The sequence below is a fragment of the Pleurodeles waltl genome, chromosome 6, assembly GCF_031143425.1.
Source record: "Pleurodeles waltl isolate 20211129_DDA chromosome 6, aPleWal1.hap1.20221129, whole genome shotgun sequence".
In the NCBI taxonomy this organism is placed as follows: domain Eukaryota; kingdom Metazoa; phylum Chordata; class Amphibia; order Caudata; family Salamandridae; genus Pleurodeles; species Pleurodeles waltl.
The window spans coordinates 1,033,147,203-1,033,167,490 of NC_090445.1; the positions used below are offsets into that span (position 1 = coordinate 1,033,147,203).

The 20,288-nt window shown below is 43.4% G+C and overlaps 1 protein-coding gene across 3 annotated transcripts in view; it reads left to right on the forward strand.

Moving 5' to 3' along the window:
• Positions 1-20,288, forward strand: part of AJAP1 (adherens junctions associated protein 1) — a 994,606-nt gene that overhangs the window by 614,119 nt on the left and 360,199 nt on the right. The window lies entirely within an intron of this gene.

Here is a 20,288-nt window from a genome sequence, read left to right on the forward strand (position 1 = left end):
GACCCAGAGATCTGCCTCTGTTTTTCAGACTATTGAAGGATTATTTCTTAACCATGTGGAAATGTCTTAAACTAGTATTTCTCATGGGGGTATGGTGGTGAGCCATTTTGTACAGGTATTGTGAGCCTTTGCATGGTATAAAGAATCACACATTTCATGTAAGCATTTACTGACAGCCAATTAAGTGTTTTAAGTGCAAATTTGAAATGTCTCATGCTTACACAGGTTTAACACAATCTGACTAATCATTCCTAACGTCTTGGAAGCCTAGCAATTAGTTTCTTTGGGATACCAACATATAGGATGATATCACAATAGTTGAGGTGCACAAATATGAGGTCTGTTTTTAGCTCCACCTGGCAGTCAGCATTTTTCAAAGTACAAATAGTTCCGGGTTGACCATTTTAACCATACAATGACTTGAAGAACGAATGTAAGATAAGAGTTAAAAAGTACCACGAGCTTCCTTACTTTGGAAAAGATAGTTAGAAGGCTTCTAATTGCAGTGTGTCAGTAGGAAGGTAGTGAAGACGAGCAAGATTCCCAATTTAATTGCTTCTCATTCTTGGCAGCATTTATTGAGAATACATTGCTATTCATTCTGTAAAGTATGTGACTCATAGATAAGGTGATGATGGATAAACTATTTGGACCATATGCAGAAGATTGACTTGTGTGTTTTAGATAGACCTTTTGTACGTTCACCTGCTATAGTTGAAGAATCTGAGCCAGAGGACGTATGTGGATGCTAAACAGTGAAAGGCACTGTTCATATAGTTGACTCAGTCCTATTCTTGGTTATGGTTGTTGAGGAATATTTTGATGTACAGCAGGGTTGGTCTAAATATTTAAGCCTATCCTAAGCCATTTAATTTTTTTCATATGGCTAACATTGTTGTAAGCAGTAAAATGTCACAGAGTAAGAAGGCGGTTTTCTTGTCTTTATCAATAGATAGAAAGAGCTCTTTCATATTGTTTGCAAAGGCATTTTTAGCATCACATGCAGACTAATGGTCATTGATACAACACTTACATTTCATGTGCTCCTGAATATATCTCTTCACCTCATTTCCATGACTTTGCTGGGTAAGGGGAGGTTAAATATGAACCAGTAGTTTGCCAATGACATTGGGTATGGTGATGAGAACATATTTCAAAATGTCTGGAGTGACTTCACAAAGGAAAGTGTTATCGGCCATGTTTGTGTGTCTGTTGTAAGGGAAAGGTTTTATAGGAAAGTTACACAATTTTAGCTTGCGTGCCAGGCTTAGCACCACAGAGATCTCCTAAGTGAGAAAATGAAAAAAAAATTGCAAAAAAGTTGGGAATATGATAGGATGAGTAGCTATTTCCTGATTCATCATCATCATTTAACTTTATTTCGGTAAGTAAAAACATACCATAAAAGTACAATACAAGCATCATAAATTGTTAATTTTTGAAATTGGTAAAACACTTAAAAATATAAGCACAGTAAAAATGTAAAAGAGATAATAAAGAGTTAAAATTCGAACCGAATGATCACAATATATATCTCCTAAATTTAGAGTGTACCACACAACAAGGACCCTATTCCCTATGCCCATGGGTGTTCAATAATGCAATAAAACAGTATCTTAATATTAAAAGCTAAATACTAAAATCCGACATCAAAAGGTCAATTAAAATGCATACATAGATCTTAAAATTAGCTATTCAGTCTTATTCTTTAAAGTTGCTAGTCTGAGGCGCCAGATTGATTCGAGGGATTTTGCCACTGGTAAAACTACCTTGGCAGATGGATCAGATTTAAAATTTTCTCAGCATACAAATGAGACCTGGCACCTATAGATTTGCAGAGCGGGATAATCCAACAAGCTCTTTGTTTCCGATATGCATGACAATAAAAGAGAACATGTGAAATAGACTCTTCACGTTGGCAGCCCATCGGGCAGAGCTTGGAACTATTAGTGGAACAATGCCAATTGTACGTTAGGGAACACAAAGGGAGGGACCCTAGTCTGAATCTAACAAAAAGAGCTCACGCAAATGGAGATAATGCTATATCCATATAAGGCTCAAATTCATAGTGGCATTTGAGTGATAAATAATTATCAGACATTGACAACGGAACAATCTTAGTAAATTGCACAATCTGAGCGTTGTGCCCAAAAGCATCCTTCAATAGCTGCACAGCATTTTTGGGAATAGAAGAAGGGTCTGACCAATAGGACCCAAAACCTAGATGGAATAAGGAATCTTTGACATAAGTACACCATTTCGTTTTACTGATAGTGTTGCTGCCCACCAGTTTGAGAAGCCCACAACGAAATGGAGACAGGGCATCTGTTATCCAGAGCCGAATCCAATACAGCAAGGGCCTTAAAGCAGCAGTCTGCGAAATAGAAAAAAGATTTAGGTCCACACGGATGGGCAGAGATGGAGTGCTAGAAGGAACTTTTAACAATGATTTCAGAAATTGATTTTCCGCCCTTTCCAAATCCACCAGGTTACAATGGCCCCAAAGTTCAGCACCATATAAAGCCCCCCCGCGGGCTTGGAATTTATATATTTCAAGGGCGGGCGACATTGCAAACTTGGGAGATCTAGAAGCGAATCTTACAATGCCACCCGCCCTTTGCTTCAAGCACAATAAGGATTTCTGGCAGTGTGCATGCCAAAGGTGTGAGTCTTCCAGTTTGATACCTAAATAGTCAAAGGTGGCCACTCTTTCCAAGGGAGCACCATCTAGGTATACTGGTCCCTTCATTTTGCACCTATTGTCCCCAAAGACCATATACTTTGTTTTTGCTGAGTTGATTTCCAACCCATGGTCTTTGCAAAACTCCAAAAATCGTGATAGCAATCTGGAAAGGCCCATGGCAGTTCGCAAGAGTAACAGGGTGTCGTCTGCGAACAGTAGACAGGGGAACTTCTGGCCACCCAAATTCGGGGCATCACCATAACTATCTAAGAGGTATGGGATGCAAGCATAATAAACAATAGGAATAGGGTGGGCGCGAGAAAGCACCCCTGCCTCACACCTCGCATTGTAGAAAAAGCTGGGGTCAACTCACCAGCCGAACGCCAGCGCACTCTGGCATAATTGTCAGAGTAGAGATCTTGGATAACATTAATCAAAGAACCCGGAACTCCAATGTTGCTCAAGACCTCCCAGAGCTTGGCACGCGGGACAAGGTCAAACGCAGATTTCAAATCGACAAAGGCCACAAAATAAATGGCCTTTGTCTGCGTCTACGGTCTTCCACTTGATGGTAGTGAATCGGAAGACCTGATCGATGGTACTGACCTTGTCCCGGAAACCAGCCTGGAGATGGCTTAAAACCTGATTTTTTGTTATCCAGTGTTTTAATCTGGATAACAACTGGAAAGAGAATATTTTTTGCAGGTTATCTAATAGACTAATCGGTCTGTAGTTCCCAGGGGAGCTCTTATCAACAATATTCGATAGCCTATTAATGTACCGGTTCCAAACAGATAAATCTGATTTATACAGGTCCGATGGGACACTGTCTAAGCCAGGAGCCTTCCCTGTTCATTGAACACGGATTGCCAGCTCAGTTTCTTTTAGGGTAAAGGGTGGCATAGGGGAAAAGCACAGTGAAGAATCAATAGGAGAGTTGTTTGGATTGGGGCAAGACCCATAAAGTTCCCGAAAATGGGAGAGCCAGGATTCTGTATCAATGTGACATTCAGGGGTAGATGAAAGGGCGGGGTCTCTACGTGAGACCAGGGTCCAAAAAAGTTTAAGGTCACAGGCACTAGCTGCCTCCAGCAGACGCTCCCACAATTTTTCTTCGTATTTAAGTTTAGATGACTTACAAGTAGAAGCATAGTTCCTTCTTGCATGTATGATAGCATCCCGGCTCTTTAGCTTTAGAGCTTTGGACAAAAGGCTCCTAGCCTCCCGACACTCCTTATCAAACCACTTACAAATGTGCAAGGAGGAATTGTTTTGGGTTGAGAGGGGTTTAGTAAAAAGCTCCTTGAGATCCATAAAAAGAGTCGCATGAGAGGACATAACTTCTGAGGGAGATAAGACAATAGAGTCATCAAAAAGCTGGTGGCAAGAGACTAGGTCATAAAGCTTGTCATTAAGCAGGTTAGATTAAAAAAACGAAGACCATCTCACCACACGCCTATTGCTGGATAATTCCAGCCAATCATTGGGAGCATCCAGAACATAAAGTGGAGTGAGCCCTGAAAAAAGGGTTGCATTATATTCAATTTGTAAGGGGGCATGGTCGCTAGTGTACCGAGAACCAACCTCAACATTGATTATAAAGTGCCAAACTCGCAGATCAAAAATAACGTAATCCAGATTGCTGCTATAGTGGCCTCTGTAGAAGGTGGGTCTAGAGTTGTCATTTAAAAAACAGCCATTTCCAAAACGCAGGCCATGAGTTACTACAAGGTCTATTATCTGCATGACCCTAAGGGGAGGAGTACATGACACTGGTTGGATTGAAAGCGGGGGAAGATTCCATACTTCATCTTCGGCCTGGATAGACTCGACAAAAGCTGAATCAAATTCAATTTGGGCATTGAGGTCACCTGCAATAATAACACAATATTTAGAGTAAAGATCGGTTAAAAATTTGTGCAACAAATGAATAGTACCAGACTGGCGGTTAGATGGACCTGGCCTATTATAAATATTAATACATAACACCGGAGTGCCTGTGATAGGCCATATTGCTATTGCAAGGATGTCACAAGAGTCAATAGTGATTTCCTTTACCCTGCCCACTTCAGTCAACTTGACCCACGTACATAGACCCCCAATCGCCCTTCCCCTAGTGGACGGAGTCGCCTTTTTAGTGAAACAGCAACAGCCTTGCCTATACGCACAATCCATAGCCCAAGTTTCCTGAAACATACATATGGAAAAGGATTCAACATAAGCCCCCAGTCCAGATCAGATAATTTGCTCTTGATGCCATCCACATTCCAAGACAATATTTTCCTTTTTGTAATACTACAAGCTAACATACAAGAGTCGGCATCGAGAGCAGAATTGGAAGTCCCATTAGTGGTGCAGGGTAAAGCCCTTATAGTATTGTCACCCAGACCGAGTGGAGATCATGTAAGTGTCGTTGCCCAGACATGTGGAACATTATGTTTGCAAGAATTAGAATGACATAGTCAATCCACATCAGATGTATCCCCTGAGGTGACGGGGTCTTGTATGAAGGTACCTTTATTGTTGCAGACCAAGGCAGCCCCGTCGCCTGGAAAAGGCAACAAGCCAGGGGAGACAGTTGAAACAGAGACATTTCGGGGAATTGGGTTGGCTCTGGATGGACGCAACGACGTGATCTTGTGACCCATAGCAGGCAAACTTTCTCAAAAAAAAATGTCAGAGTCAGAGCTTGATAAATTATGAGCTTCCATCTGCAAGATCCCTTCAACTAAAGCGGGACTGTCAAGATGAAGTTTGATAGTGTCCCGCCCACCAGGACCTCGCACACGAGAAGCAAAGGCAATGTCCACATGGATGATAGAGCCATAGCCCCTAGTGTGGCGAATCCAGTACAACACCTTGTTAATAAGAGAGGAAGGGGGTCATTCAGACCCCGGCGAGAGCCGCCCGCCTGGAGGGAACCGCCATATGGCCGATCCGCGGTCGAAAGACCGCGGAGGCCATTCTGGCTTTCCCGCTGGGCTGGCGGGCGACCGGTTTACGTCCAAATTAGAACTAGTGCCAGGCAAAAGCAAGGAATTAGCCAGGCCAGTCGAGCTGGGAGGGACTGCAACCTGGGATAAAGTTTTCTGAGGCTGAATGTCAGTAGGTTTAATGGAGCTAGTCGTTAGAAATGGAAGTAAGGATCCTGATTTCAGTTTTTTACAGGCGTTGCCCTCTTTTTCCTTGAGGATGGATTCCACTTCCTCAATTAAGTTATCAATTTCTCTAGGAACGCAATTGGAGTGGAATTGTGTTGCTCTGTTAGATTTAGAGCTTTTGGATTTGGCTGTAGCCATGTCAGGACTAGGACTAGAACGAACCTTGCGCTTACCCATGCTGAATAGAGAAGGGGGAAGAGAAAAAAGAAGGAAACTTACTCAGCACCGCAGGACACCGCTGGTCGACGCAGCACAAAAACCGGGAGATTAAGGGGTATGGCCCAGCCCAGCCTCTTCCGGGCGCTGACGGGTGAAGGACAGGCCCGCCCTTGGCCCAGCCCGCCCTTGGCCCAGGCTTTGCCCAGGCGCCGCCCGCGTGCGTCCCGCGACGGCGGGAGCGCGATGAGGCTTTTAAAGGGCTCCTGCCCTGTGTCAAGTGGCTCCGCCCCCGGCACCAGCAATGCGGGTCCCGCGACGGGGGGAGCGCGATGAGGCTTTTAAAGGGCTCCTGCCCTGTGTCAAGTGGCTCCGCCTCCGGCACCAGCAATGCGCGTCCCGCGACGGCGGGAGCACGATGAGGCTTTTAAAGGGCTCCTGCCCTGTGTCAAGTGGCTCCGCCCCCAGCACCAGCAATGCACGTATTTCCTGATTATTGGAGATGCGGTCATGAATTTTGGCAATTTTAGACTAAAAAAACTTGAGTATAGCCTTGCAATGATATCTAGATATGCATGGATTACTTTACATCCAAAAGATGCTCCAGACCTTTGAAGATCTGCTTGGATGGCATTTGAGAAGTAGTGGTGCTTTCTGTACATGGACATAAGGCAAAAGAAAAAAGTCAAAAGTGTGAGCTGTAAAAAACTGAAGGAGATGGATCTGAAGAAACTAACGGCACTAAGCAGTGGCTAGGAAAGATGAAGGATAGTGGGAAATCACCTGAATGCCTTTGGTGAAGTCCTCATTGTAAAAGGAAGTAGGGAGTTCAGTTTTGGAGCTTTAGCCATATTCTGGTTTGTTCTTTGTAAGACCCTGGAAAATCTAATTGAAGTCAGTGAAGTCCCTATGATCAGCATATATCTTAACGTTTCCAATGCTGTAGCATTGGTAGTGAGTTTTCTGTAGATTAAGACTACAGTGTTTTGTTTGCTGTGAATTTAGTTTAGAATGTAACACAATATGTAAACATGGGATATATGAGGTTAGTTTTGGCAGTGTTATTCTTTACATTAGTGTAAACTGTTATTATGAGTATTTCTGTTACTAGTCTTATGGATATAATGTTGTGCATGGATAAGTCAAAGGAAACAACATGTCATAATAGAGACTGGGGTTTCTGTTGGATCTGCTGGGAGTTTTCATGAGGAGCATGCATCTAGGAAATCCCAGCTTTTGTGTAATTTGTCATATCTCCGATTAGATGATGGATGGAAGTAAACACTTTGTTAAATTTGCCTTGTGGTCAGTTACAAAGTATGTAGCATACTGCAGCACCACTAATGTCTACTTGTAGATGAGGTATTCTATAGTAATGTGTAGAAAGGAGTGACAACACATCTTTATTTGAAGCAGCACACTGTTTTATTATTGAGCTTTAGAACCCATGTATGTTATGAGATGCAACTATCAACACTTATTAATCTCTGCAGTATTATCTCTGGCCACTGTCATTACAACATAATCAGGTTGTTTAGATGTGTAATACATTGTTCATTCTAACTAATGTTGTTAGAGACAATGGTGGTCATTCTGACCCTGGCGGTCTTTGACCGCCAGGGCGGAGGACCGGGGGAGCACCGCCGACAGGCCGGCGGTGCTCCAATGGGGATTCCGACCGCGGCGGTAAAGCCGCGGTCGGACCGGCACCACTGGCGGGGTCCCGCCAGTGTACCGCGGCCCCATTGAATCCTCCGCGGCGGCGCAGCTTGCTGCACCGCCGCGGGGATTCCGACCCCCCCTACCGCCATCCAGATCCCGGCGGTCGGACCGCCGAGATCCGGATGGCGGTAGGGGGGGTCGCGGGGCCCCTGGGGGCCCCTGCAGTGCCCATGCCACTGGCATGGGCATTGCAGGGGCCCCCGTAAGAGGGCCCCTACATGTATTTCACTGTCTGCTGCGCAGACAGTGAAATACGCGACGGGTGCAACTGCACCCGTCGCACAGCTTCCACTCCGCCGGCTCGATTCCGAGCCGGCTTCCTCGTGGAAGCCTCTTTCCCGCTGGGCTGGCTGGCGGTCTGAAGGCGACCGCCCGCCAGCCCAGCGGGAAAGTCAGAATTACCGCCGCGGTCTTTCGACCGCGGAACGGTAACCTGACGGCGGGACTTTGGCGGTCGGCCTCCGCCGCCCGCCAAGGTCAGAATGAGGGCCAATGTCTAGGGAAGTTGACAAAAGTAGACAAGAAAGCAATTCAAATGTGATCTAAGTTGGTGCTCTACGTTTAGCTTATAAAGTAAACTTTATTTAACATTAAGCAGTGTATATATTACCAGCATTACACTCCCAAGATGACTCATGGCATTGTCTTAGAAGATTTACCACACATTTAAAACCTGTGTTGAGTGGTGTAGGAGAAAAGCAAGACCCTGCAAAGATGACATTCTCCATTTGCTTTCATCAGCAAGGGAAGTCACATGGGGCAAATAGGAAGGTCTCTGGGTTCTCGCCACCATCAGTATTTGCCACAGGAAGGATGAGTACAGGCACTGGTGAGCATAAATACTACTGTAGAAGGTCAGCTGATCTGAGCATGCACTGTCCATATCTCAAAGTGTAGGAGTCTCAGGACCTTAAGAGTAATTGTTTCTGCAGTTTGGTCCTTGGTTAAATGAATGATGAGACATTTGACAGCATTCAGAAACCTTTAGTACTTTGGCTTTGTAGAAAAAAGTGAGGTGTGGGTTCTATCTTGGGGTAATTCACTGGCCATTTAGTGAATTTAGTGCATCTTATCATGAAAAGACTTGGTACAGGGCAGGGGTGAGCTAAGGCACTCCTGGTTTTGGACGTGGTCCTCCAATAAAGGGTTAAAAAGTGATTTCTCTGGGTGTAAGTCAGATGGGCTCCAAGGGTGGTATGAAAGGAGAAGCACTATAAGGGAGCTCCTACCCTTCCATCATCTTCTAAACAATGGAAGTTAAGGATGGAAGGAGAAAGGAAGATATTTCATTTGGTAATGGACCCTCTGAATTGATAGTGAAGTGTGTATGGATTACCCCTTTGCATCTTTTGTTTTCCTTCAAAACTCTATATAAGAGACAGTGTGCTTACATTTAGTTATGTCTGTGATTTTTATGCATGGGTATCTGAGTCAGTGACTGCAAATCAGACTTCATATTTCATCTTCCAGCTTTGTTCCTCCTTTTCTGGAGGGTTCCCAAGCTGTGTAACACACCTATAATTTCAAAGTAACTATGTACCAATCCAGAAAACTAAATCCTTGCATGCTGATTCACCCCAGACTATCTGGTGCCCAAGGTATCAGGTTTCATGTTCACATCAGCATGTAAAATGGCCTATTTTTGTGGTTCAACCACATAATTGTTGGTCATCCTCACTTTATGTTCCCTTTAGCCATAATAAAGATTATTTCTTGTGCTTCATAACATCCCGCCCTTACCATATATTTAGGACAGGAACCCGTAAATATCCAGAACTTTTTAGAACACTTTCCTCTTGTTGGAAAGTGGATTACTGGTAAGGGCAGGTAGGTACCTACACTTAGCAATAGTCCACAAACCCCCACTAGGTCCAGTCAAGGTCTCAATCAATTAATCCATGCTCAACCCTTGGTAGCTTGGCCATGAGCAGTTAGACTTAACTTAGGAGACAGGTGTGTAAAGCATGTAATACCCACAAAACAGAAAATAATTAAAACACAATAAAAACCAACACCAATTTATAAAAATAGAAAATATTTCAAATGACACCAAAATGACAAAACTCCAATGTTGGGAATCAGAAATGTGAATTTTTAAATATTAAAATTTTTAAGCACATAGGAACAAAAAGTTCCACTCTGGACATCTGGTCACACTCGACAGGGGCAAAGTCAAAAGTTGAGGCAGACTGCGATAGAGCCCTGCTCTGCTACACGGAGTGGAAGGCCTTGGTTAAAGTTTTACCTTCACGCTAAGAACATTTCTTGGACTGGGACAAAGTCACAAGTTGAGGCCTCTGTCAAGATTTCTACATTCAGACTTAAAAACTTTTTCGTGAAGACTTCCTCCAACTGTGACAAAGTCAAAAGTTGAGGCCGACCAGGATGGACCCCTCCTCGGATACACTGTGCGGGAGACCTCGGTCAAGATTTCACCTTCTGCCTTAGAAACTTTTTGAGGCATTTCTTCCCCAATGTTAGGTGACCCTCCACAACAAGTCAATTTAGATGCAACGTCATCGGATTGCCTTTCCATGAGCCCCTGTTCAAATCCTTGAAGTCTGAGGCTTCAGAGCTTTTCAGTAGGAGACACCTGTATGTCAGGAGGAGTTACGGTCGATGTTGGCCTGCTTGACTCTCACTGTTGGGTTGATCCACTTATGGAGCTTTTTTATAAAGTTTCTCCAAACTTCTGGATCTTCTACCAGAAGTACTTTTAGGATCCTTCAAGTGTCCACAACTCACTCCAAGGTTCCAGACGCTCCAAACCCTTAAATTGCCGCTAGTCACGGGGCAGCTTGAAACAAGAGCCTCTAGTTAGCTTCTTTCTACCTGTGGCTTACAGGGAGTCCCTTCCTGAGGTTGTAGAAGTAAGGCATAGTATTTTTCTTTGTGAAGCCCAAAGTTTGCAGCTGGTGCAGTCCTTCTGAATGTAGGGTCCAGGTGCAGGCCAGGGGTGCAGAAGGGTAGTCATTGTTCTTCTTGTCTTTTTCCATTAGGGATCTGAAGTGTGGGGCAGCTCTGTTATATTTATCCTTTCTCCGGGGGTGGAGTGACCCCTTCCTGGGAAGTGTAGCAAAAATCTATTGCAGGGAGCAATATTCCTCCAAAATCCAAGATGGCAAGAATTAAATCTTAGAGGTTAGATTTGGCCGAGTCCACCCACTGATAGGGCTAGGTTTCCCTAAACACATGCCTTTCCAGCCATCTCTTAATCTAATCAGAGGGCACCTGGCTGTCTTGGGCTACAGGAAATGAGGGAGTCCCAGTTGCTGTACCAAATTTCCTTCCCTCCTTAGAAGTCCAGTTTGGCTGTTCTTCCCCCATCCAGTTCTACCATCTGCTGAGGCAGATCTCCTCCCACCAGGTGCTTTCTTTGTTTCAGCACAGGCCACTTCACACCTCATCAAGGCAGCCTGACCCAGGCTGTCAGAGGCTGACTAATCAGAGTAGTGCACTACAGGGCTGAAGTTGGTGGACTTACTCTGCCCACTTCATATTAACTTCAACAGTGGCAAGTTGCTGGATTTGTTATAACTTTTAATTTGATGCCAAACTTGCTATATTTAGTTCCTTCCTGGGTAAAAAATGATGTTAAAGTGGTGCAGTGCGGTGTTGAGCCAAAAATAGCAGCACTTTAGAAATACAGATGTGTGCCGTATTTAGAGGAATACAGCGCACCCCTGAGTTTCCCCATGTGCTGGTGCTGAACTAAGCTACCTAGTGCCAATGCAGGCATCCTTCTACTATAGAGCATGAGTGTCTGTGTTGAGGGGATAAATAGTTTTTGTGCAGGAAGGTGTCCCTTCCTGCACATAAACAACCTGTTATGGCCATTTGGCACATTGGTACTTTGGCACTTATAAGTGTGCTGCTAAATGCGTCACACATAGATGTACCAACGCGTCATTTTGAATGAATCCTTCCCCTTCCTCCACATAAACAATCACCCATGACATTTTGCTTTTTCTATGTGTGCTACAGTATTTTTTAAGTCACACAAGCTTTATTCAGTCTAAATAACCATCAAAGCAATAACTTACAACAATGGAATCATGATCTTTGCATAATAAATATGTAACAGCAAGACTAAAAGATTAATAATAAAAAATAAGATAAAAGACTATAAAATGAGGAGTCTGCAAGAAAAATTACAATAAAACCTGCATATGCGACCCGTCCTATAAATGAGGAGCAAGAGTCAAAGTTCCATTTGTTGGCCGCTTTAAACTTCCTCATCATTAATTTATATAAAAAAAGATTCAGTGAATAAAACAATTTAAGTTAAATAAGGTAAAATCAGGGATCAGTTAATATCAAATCACTATAAACCTTTTTCTTGAAAAAAAAATGTGCGTGTGTACCAAGAGGATGCAAGGAACTTGCTGACCGCACAAGTTAGGGGAATGGAACAATCTCTCAACATCAACCTAAGGGCATCTCTACACGTTCTTATCCCCATGTTCCTACAGGCGGGACGAAGCCATTTCCGCCGAGCCATGCCATAGGCAGGACAAATAAACATAAAGTGCACTACAGTTTCCACAGAACCATTACAGCAAGGACATTTATCAGATGGCAGGGTGGAGCTCCATGAGCTAGAAAAGGACTTCAGAGGGAGGCTTCCATACCTAAAACGAACATACAAACTTTTGCTTAGTTGATCGGAAATTAGGTCCAGGAAAGGTTCAAAGTGGGGAAACCACTTATAATCAAGAAAAAGAGACGTCAACCTACCATGTGAGGTGCAAGACAGATGTTTCTCCCTAACATGGGACCAGTAAACAGATTTCAAATGGTCCTTATGGGCCTTCCTTAAACTATTGGGCTGGCTCCAAAAATGACTAAGTCCCAAGACATGGAACCATTCTGAGATGTGCTTAAACCAAGGGATAGAAAATACGTTTGGTCTGTCCAGTAAATCTTGCAAGGATTCCTTGTAGGTGACTAATTCAGGGGTAGTCCAGATATGAACCCAAAAAATTAAAGGCCTTAGAGCTATTACATCAGAAATGCGAGGGAACCCTAGGTCCATAAACACTGGGACCAGGGGCGTGCTGCGAGGACATGCCACGAGTGATCTTGCAAAGCTATTTTCCCCCACAGATAGCTTGCTAGATTTAGTGCAACCCCAGACCTCAGCACCATAAAGCGCGGCACTCTGAGCCTTGGCTAGATACATTTTAATAGCTGGAGAAACAACTTTCTCAATATTAGACATTTGGAAGCGCAGAATTGCCCCTGACTTATGTGCTAGGAGGGCTGAACTATTCCCTACCTGGGCCTGCCAGTTCATATCATTACTGATTCTCACCCCTAAATAATCAATAGAGCATACCTTGCTCAGGGAAACCCCATTATGCAAGATGTTACATCGTTTAGAGCTGCCAGGACCAAAAATCATGAGTTTTGTTTTACTAGAGTTAAGTTCCAATCCGTGATTTGCACAAAACGCACTAAACCTATCAAGGAGAACCTGAAGACCCATTGGTGTTTTAGAGATCAAGAGAGAGTCATCAGCAAATAAGAGAATTGGAACTTTTGAGTTATTCAAGGAAGGGTCATCATTTTGGCAGTCAGTTACAACTTGCACTACTTCATTGATAAACAACGAGAAGAGAGTAGGTGCCAGGACACAGCCCTGGCGTACTCCCCCCTGATAATAATACGATCAGTAAGTTCCCCCTGGCTGCCCCACCTTACTCGAGCATAGGTATTCTTATGTAATCTTTGAATTAGATGCACCAGGTTCATCGGGACGCCAATTTTCTTTAAGACTTCCCACAATTTCTGCCTTGGAACAAGATCGAACGCAGACTTAAGGTCAACAAAAACAACATACATACTTTGTTTGGCCAGGGTAACATATTTCCAGAGTAACAAAAAGAGTCTAAAAACTTGGTCCATAGTGCTGATTTTTGATCAAAACCCAGCCTGGAGGGGTGATAGGACTTGGTTAGCTTGGACCCAGTCCGTTAGCCTATCTAGGACTTGCTTGGAAAAAATATTTTGGAGATTATCAATGAGGCTAATTGGGCGATAATTGGCAGGCAGTCCCACATCTCCTTTTTTATGGATAGGGATAATTTCGGCTCCGAGCCACGAGTCCGGAATGGGGCTACCTGCTGCAGCACACTTATAAAAAGCAAAAAACGAGGAGGAAGAAAAGCATTCCTCCTTGTTTTGCCATTCTAATGCCACCCCTGGGGTGTCATTAGTTTTTGGCACTGAGGCAGCGTCAAAAGCAATGGGTGCAGTGGTGGGATGCCCATCACAGCACCCATTGCAAGCCCCTCTGATGCAGAAAACTGTGTCAGAGGGGCTCATATTTAGAAGGAGGCATAACGCCACAAAAAAAGAGGGGTCACACTTCCTTGTAAATATGGGGCAATGCTTAGTGTCACTTGAGTGTCTCGAAAAGTGACACTCCGATGGCGATAGGGGCTCTTAAATATGCCTCAAAGTCCCTCCATGTTAGCCTTTGGAGCCTATACACTACAATGGGGAAATTAATTTGACTATTTTTCCCTCACCAGGTCTTATAAAATATCTTTCATAAACTCTCTGCTATAGTCACACTGCACCCAACCATGGAGGCAGTTAGGGCATACCTTAGGGGTGACATATGTAAAAATAATGTAGGACTTTGGAGGTACTTTTAATTTCAAAGTCGAATTGGGGGTTAACTTTAACTTAAAAGCAACAAGCAAGACAGGCCTTCTTTTAAAAGGACACTGGGCACCACAGCAGTGCTCCTATGGGTGTACTATAGATACTGGGTCCCCTAAACCTACATACTCTACCATATACTAGGGACTTATAGGTAGGTTGGTACAACCAATAATTATTCTCCTAATTTGCATAATCGATTTTACACAGAGCACTGGCCCTGGGAAGGTCAGTGGTGCCCAGGGAACAGTCAAGAGTCAGTAACCACCAGTATCAGTCAAAAAGCTTGGGGGTGACTAGGGTGAAAAGGAGGACTTTCCTACACCTCTCTAGTTTCTTTTATCCATGCTATAGTTTCCACTCCTAACTTTTCCATTGATATGTTATACTGCATTGAAACCAGAACAAGATTTATATGTTAAAGTTTGTGTTACTTATGCTCTAATGGAACTTTAATTTCTAGAACTTTCCTCTGTATGCAGTAATGAAAAATGAGTAAAAGTTTATTTTAATCAAGGATGTTAAATGAAAGTTGCCCAAGTTGCGACCGCGACCTGGATCGGTTATTTTCGAACACACTGTAGTTGTGCATTTCCAGGACCCCTGGGACACCTTTATATTCAATCTAAGGAGCGAGCACGCTCCTATTGTGCCCCCCGGGGTGAAGTGCGCTCTGCAGAGCGCCCCCAGGGCACAAGCAGGCACCTACCTTTGAGCCTGTACACCACCGCAGCCCAGGCGGGCCTGTCTGGAAGCCAGGCAGGGGAAAAGAAACCTCGTCGGAGGTTCCTCGCCCCTCCAGGCCCCTCGCTGCACTGCTCAACAGGCTAGGGGGATCGGAAGCCTTATCGAAGGCTCCCCCCTGCCTTTAGAACCCTTTCCTTTTGGCCTCAGGAGGGGCCCGATATCAGACCTAGAAGGACGGGCCTCACTGGAGGCTCCCTGCGCCGCCGGGATAGTTTTTCAGCATTCTGGTGGCCCCCCCATTTTGGAAGGGCCAGTGGATTGCGGGCCCCAGGAGGGGCTGTTATAAACAGCAGAGAGGGTGCCGACCTCCCCTCTCCCCCAGGAGCAAAACGTGGCCCCCATTTAGCGCACAGGAGCGCCGGGGGCCCCACCTTCCTCTTTCAGGCACTGGGAGTGCCTTTTACTCAGGAAACAGGTACTTTTGGGACATATTAGGGTCTTAGGAGCTAGTATGGACACTGGGGGTGGTCATGGGCTCTCTGACTATTTGCTACATGTTCCTTGTATGGGCATAACAGGCTTATATGTGTTTCATGACTTGCCATAGGTTTTATAATATCCCTGATTTAGACATTTATTATACTTTTATGATAAGTGCATTTATTTATTTCTACTGTGATTCCTGACTACTTCTTATGTTGCAGAATCCTGAGTACTTATGTGTTCTAATGTGACTGCTTATTCTTGCAGAGCATTAGTAACGTGTGTAACGTTCTGACAACTGCTAAGGTAGCAGGGTATTAGTGACATGCAATGTTTGATCTAATTATGTTTTGTGCAATACAGTTTATTTTAAGATAGCTCAGTGTTATGTTTACTTTGTGGTGTACATATTGCATCACTTGTGTTTTGTGTGTTGTGCAAACGCTTTACACATGGCCTCTGGGTTAAAGCTACCAAGTGGGTGAGCAGGGGTTATCTTGGACGTGTAACTCCCTTGCTTTGACTAGAGTGGGTGGGTTCTGCCAGGCTTAGATGCATACCCTAGCCAACCAGAAACCCCATTTCTAACAAAGAGGATAATGAGTTTGCAGACTAGGATAAACAAAAAAATACTAAACATTTTTTACAGAACAAATGTTGTATGTTGTTATATTTAGGCACTGTAATAATATCTTACCTTATGATAAAACCTCACTAAAAATTGAAAGAAAAAAACAAAGGCTAAAGTAACATTATGATGAGGTTTGGAAATAAGATCTTAATTTAAGTTGAAAAAACCTGTAGAATTTCACTGGGAAAAAAGTGATGTTAAAACTAGATAATGAAGTAATATGAAAACTAACTTTTAACAATATTGAAAATCACCTCTTATAGTTTACTTAGCTATAACTGCCCTGGCAATGCACTGTTTTTCACCTTACCTATTACTCAATCCTGAAATGTTAAATGAAATCACTGATGACATTGACTACATCATTGATAACATTATACAGTCATTGTTACAGCATCCTACAAGGCTTGTGGACTTATAATAACTCAACGTGTTACTGCTGTAGCCAATTTTCAATTCATCTGAATGGGATTACTCTCTTGTTAATTTCACATAACCTGCAGGTTTAGGCAAAAGGGTTCATAGGTATGCATTTGACACTGATAAAGACACTTTTATTCCAAGCCCTGTGGAAAACATTCAGAAGTGTTGTAAAATATTCTATACACAATCCTGGATGGGCACAATGGCATACAACTACTGTACCTTGCTTTCAACACCAGTGTGAGATAAACCACCCCAAATAAAACACTGATACATTCCACATAATTCAACAGTCTCCAGTGCCAAAAAATCTTACAGGGAGGTATGGTCCTAAACATCCACTCTTTCGAAACATCCCAGTTAGATAGAATTTGTCCATAGCAGTATTACAAATATTTCAAATGGGCACATGCTCAGATATCCTCCGATGGATAATCTAATGTCAACATACGTTTTCGTTTTTCTCACACACTATTTGAAAGAGGCTTTTACTTTAAGCCACAGACTTGTTTGAAACATACCTATGCAAACCAAATCAGCAGCACTCAGGGCCTCATTACGAGTGTGGCGGTCCACTCGCCATGGTGGTCAGAACCTCTACTTTTGCGGGAATCCGACCACCACATTAAAACCCTGGTGGGCAGACCACCAGACAATGGCCAGCACCACCAGGATTCATGATCCAGATGGCCTGGTGGTGGCGGAGATCGTAATCCTCTAGGGCAGCATTGCATGCAGCACTGCCCTGCAGATTACGACCTTGTTCACTGTCATGAAGAGTCTGGTGGAGAACAGGTGCTGGGGGCGACGGGGGGCCCTGCACTGCCCATGCACTTGGCATGGGCAGTTCAGGGGCCCCACTGCCCAGCACTATCTGCACTGCAGACAGTAAACATTGCGAGGGTGTTGGTGTACCCTGAGGGCTACAGCATTGCTGCTGGCCCTATTATGAGCCAGAGACAATGCTGTAGCCTGTTTCCCGCTAGGCCGGCAGGCAGAAATTGAGATTTCCACCCACTGACCTAGCAGGAAACTCTTAACAACTCCGGGTTGGTGGTCGCCACAAAGGCAGCGCCTACCCTGTCGGGAGTTTGGCAGACGGGCTTTCGTGTCCGCCAGCTCTTGATTAGGCCCTCATTCTTTTGCTTGTAAAACTTAGTGATTTGGAAACAGTGCACCTTATAAATTTCACCATGCACAGCCACAATTGCCTTCAAGTCTTGTTTTGTTTCCATGCCATGCACCCACATGTGTTCATCTAGTAAATCAGTGCTGTGCATGACTATGGTGTTACAAGTGATGTGATCAGTGATGTCATCAGTTATGTCCTCAATGATATTATTTACCTTGTCACAAGTGATGTAATATGTCACATAATAAGCAGCGCATTGCGGGCAATGATAGAGTTAGCTCAGGTAAGTATAACTGGTGAATTTCAGTGTTTATCTGCTTTAAAATGTTAGTCTTTTATGTAATTTCAACATCTAACAATAACGTCATTTTATCCTGTGTGTTTTTCAGTATGTTCAGCTCCACATGGCATGGTCTTGGCCAAATCTAAGATAATTTTGTGAGGAAATGTTTGTATTTTTTGGAGGTAATTTAAAGTGATCATCATTGAACACCCATGATTACTTTACTGAACCATGCTTTCTTCTTAGACATTTTTTCTTTAAAAGATAAACACAAAATCTATATAGCTATGTTAGTTGGTAGAAAGTGATAACTGGACCCTGGAAATTGCAAAAAAGGTCACAATTTGATGAATGGATGAAGAAAATGGAAAAGGTTAAGTTGCTTATGCAACCAGAACAGGTGAAAAAAATGAAAAGTTATGGAATGGTTTTCCATGATTCTGATTTGGAATAATGTTATTAGCATAATGTTCTACTTAAAATGTAGAACTACAGCACTAGAGTATTTAAAAGAAAGGATCAGTTAATTATTCAGATTACGGGTTTTTTAAGTTAGCATTGATGATTGGAAAGGAAAGAAAAAGGAAGAGAAATGGAAAAAAAAAAAAAAATCTTTTTAAAACATCATAGAAGGATTTTTGTGTTGTAAACGGATTTGATCATCTTAAATTAGAATTTAGCACTTAATAGCTGATGTAAGCACTTTTTAATTAGAAGATTGATAGTGTAGTATCTTACACTCTAAAGAGAAGAACAAATAATTATACAGACTAATTTATTGCAGTTCATAATTAGACAATTTTGTAGGCATTGTATGCATACATATAATTATAAAAGATGAATTAATTTTTTTTTACATGCTGATAATTATTTGAAATCTATCATAGGTTGTAAATGCATCCCTTGTAACAAAAATAAAAGCAAAAACAAAGAAGAAAAGAAAATACGTATTTTAAAAGAGAAAAAAATCCACAGTAAAGTCACCAAAATGGAAATGTCAGAGAACAGGACTTAGGGCCTCATTATGACACTGGCGGTCATGAGACCGCCAAGGCCGCAGTTGAGGTCCGACCACCGCCAAAGCAGCTGTCCGGCCTTCACATTATGACCATGGCAGAGTCCCAAAGGTCAGACCACCCACACCTCCATGTTGCTGCCAGGTTGCTGGCAGTGCGGCCAGTCTCAATCCGCCAGGGCAGTGCTGCTTGTAGTGCTACCCTAGGTATTACGAGTCCCCTTTTCACCAGCCTTTGCATGGCAGTAGCCCCGCCACGCAAAGACTGGCGGAAAGGGGGTGCCGGGGGCCCAACGGATGCCCCTGCAGCCCCATGCATTCGCCATGGGCATTGAAGGGGCCCCTATAGACAGCCCTGTTGTGCTTTTCACTGACAGAATTACAGGCAGTGAAAAGCACAACAAATACTATCGAACCCGAAGCACCGTCACATTGCCGCTGGCTCAATTACGAGCCGCCATCATTGCTATGACCCTGTTCCCTGCTGGGCCGGTGGGTGGAAAAACTGTTTCTGCCTGATCTCCCAGCGGGGAACTCTCAATAGGGCCAGCGTGCAGACACTGTCTTCTGTGGGAATGAGTTTGGCGGGCGGCCTATGTCACCCGCCAAACTCATAATGAGGGTCATTGTTTTAGAGCCCCAAGGCCCCCATTCCATAAGAGAGATAACTCATGATCCATCTGAATTTACGTTTCTGGCAGAATGAGAAATTACTAATGCTTTATATGGAAAAATGGTGTATCTACTGGGGTCACTCACTGACAGAAGAACAGCTATCTAATATAATTTATCAGTGAACGGGTGCTGATCTGCCAATTATATTTTTCAAGCAGGGATTTGTATTTTGAGAAGGTACCTCTTTTACCTTCTTGTAGGTGTACAATATCAATGACAACAGTAGTGAAATTTTACTCAAACAACTCAGCAAACTACCCTTGTTAGCAGTCTCTTTCAACAGAGCAAGCTTCACAATTATCTATTATTATATCTGATACATTATCAATCACTGTTTGTTGTGTGAAAAATTATCCCCTACACTTCATTTATTCTGATTTATGAGTGGGAATTTTGTGGCCCTTGGACCCAGCAGCACTTCCTCCAGTCTAGTTATGAAGTCACAATATTTTTGGCTTCAGTGCCGGACACCCCAGGGCGTAGCCTTTCTACCATGCTAAATGCAGTTTTCTTTTCTAAGAAGCCCACGTCACTTTATCCTTCTGTTCCTTGTCAGCGCTTGTTTGTG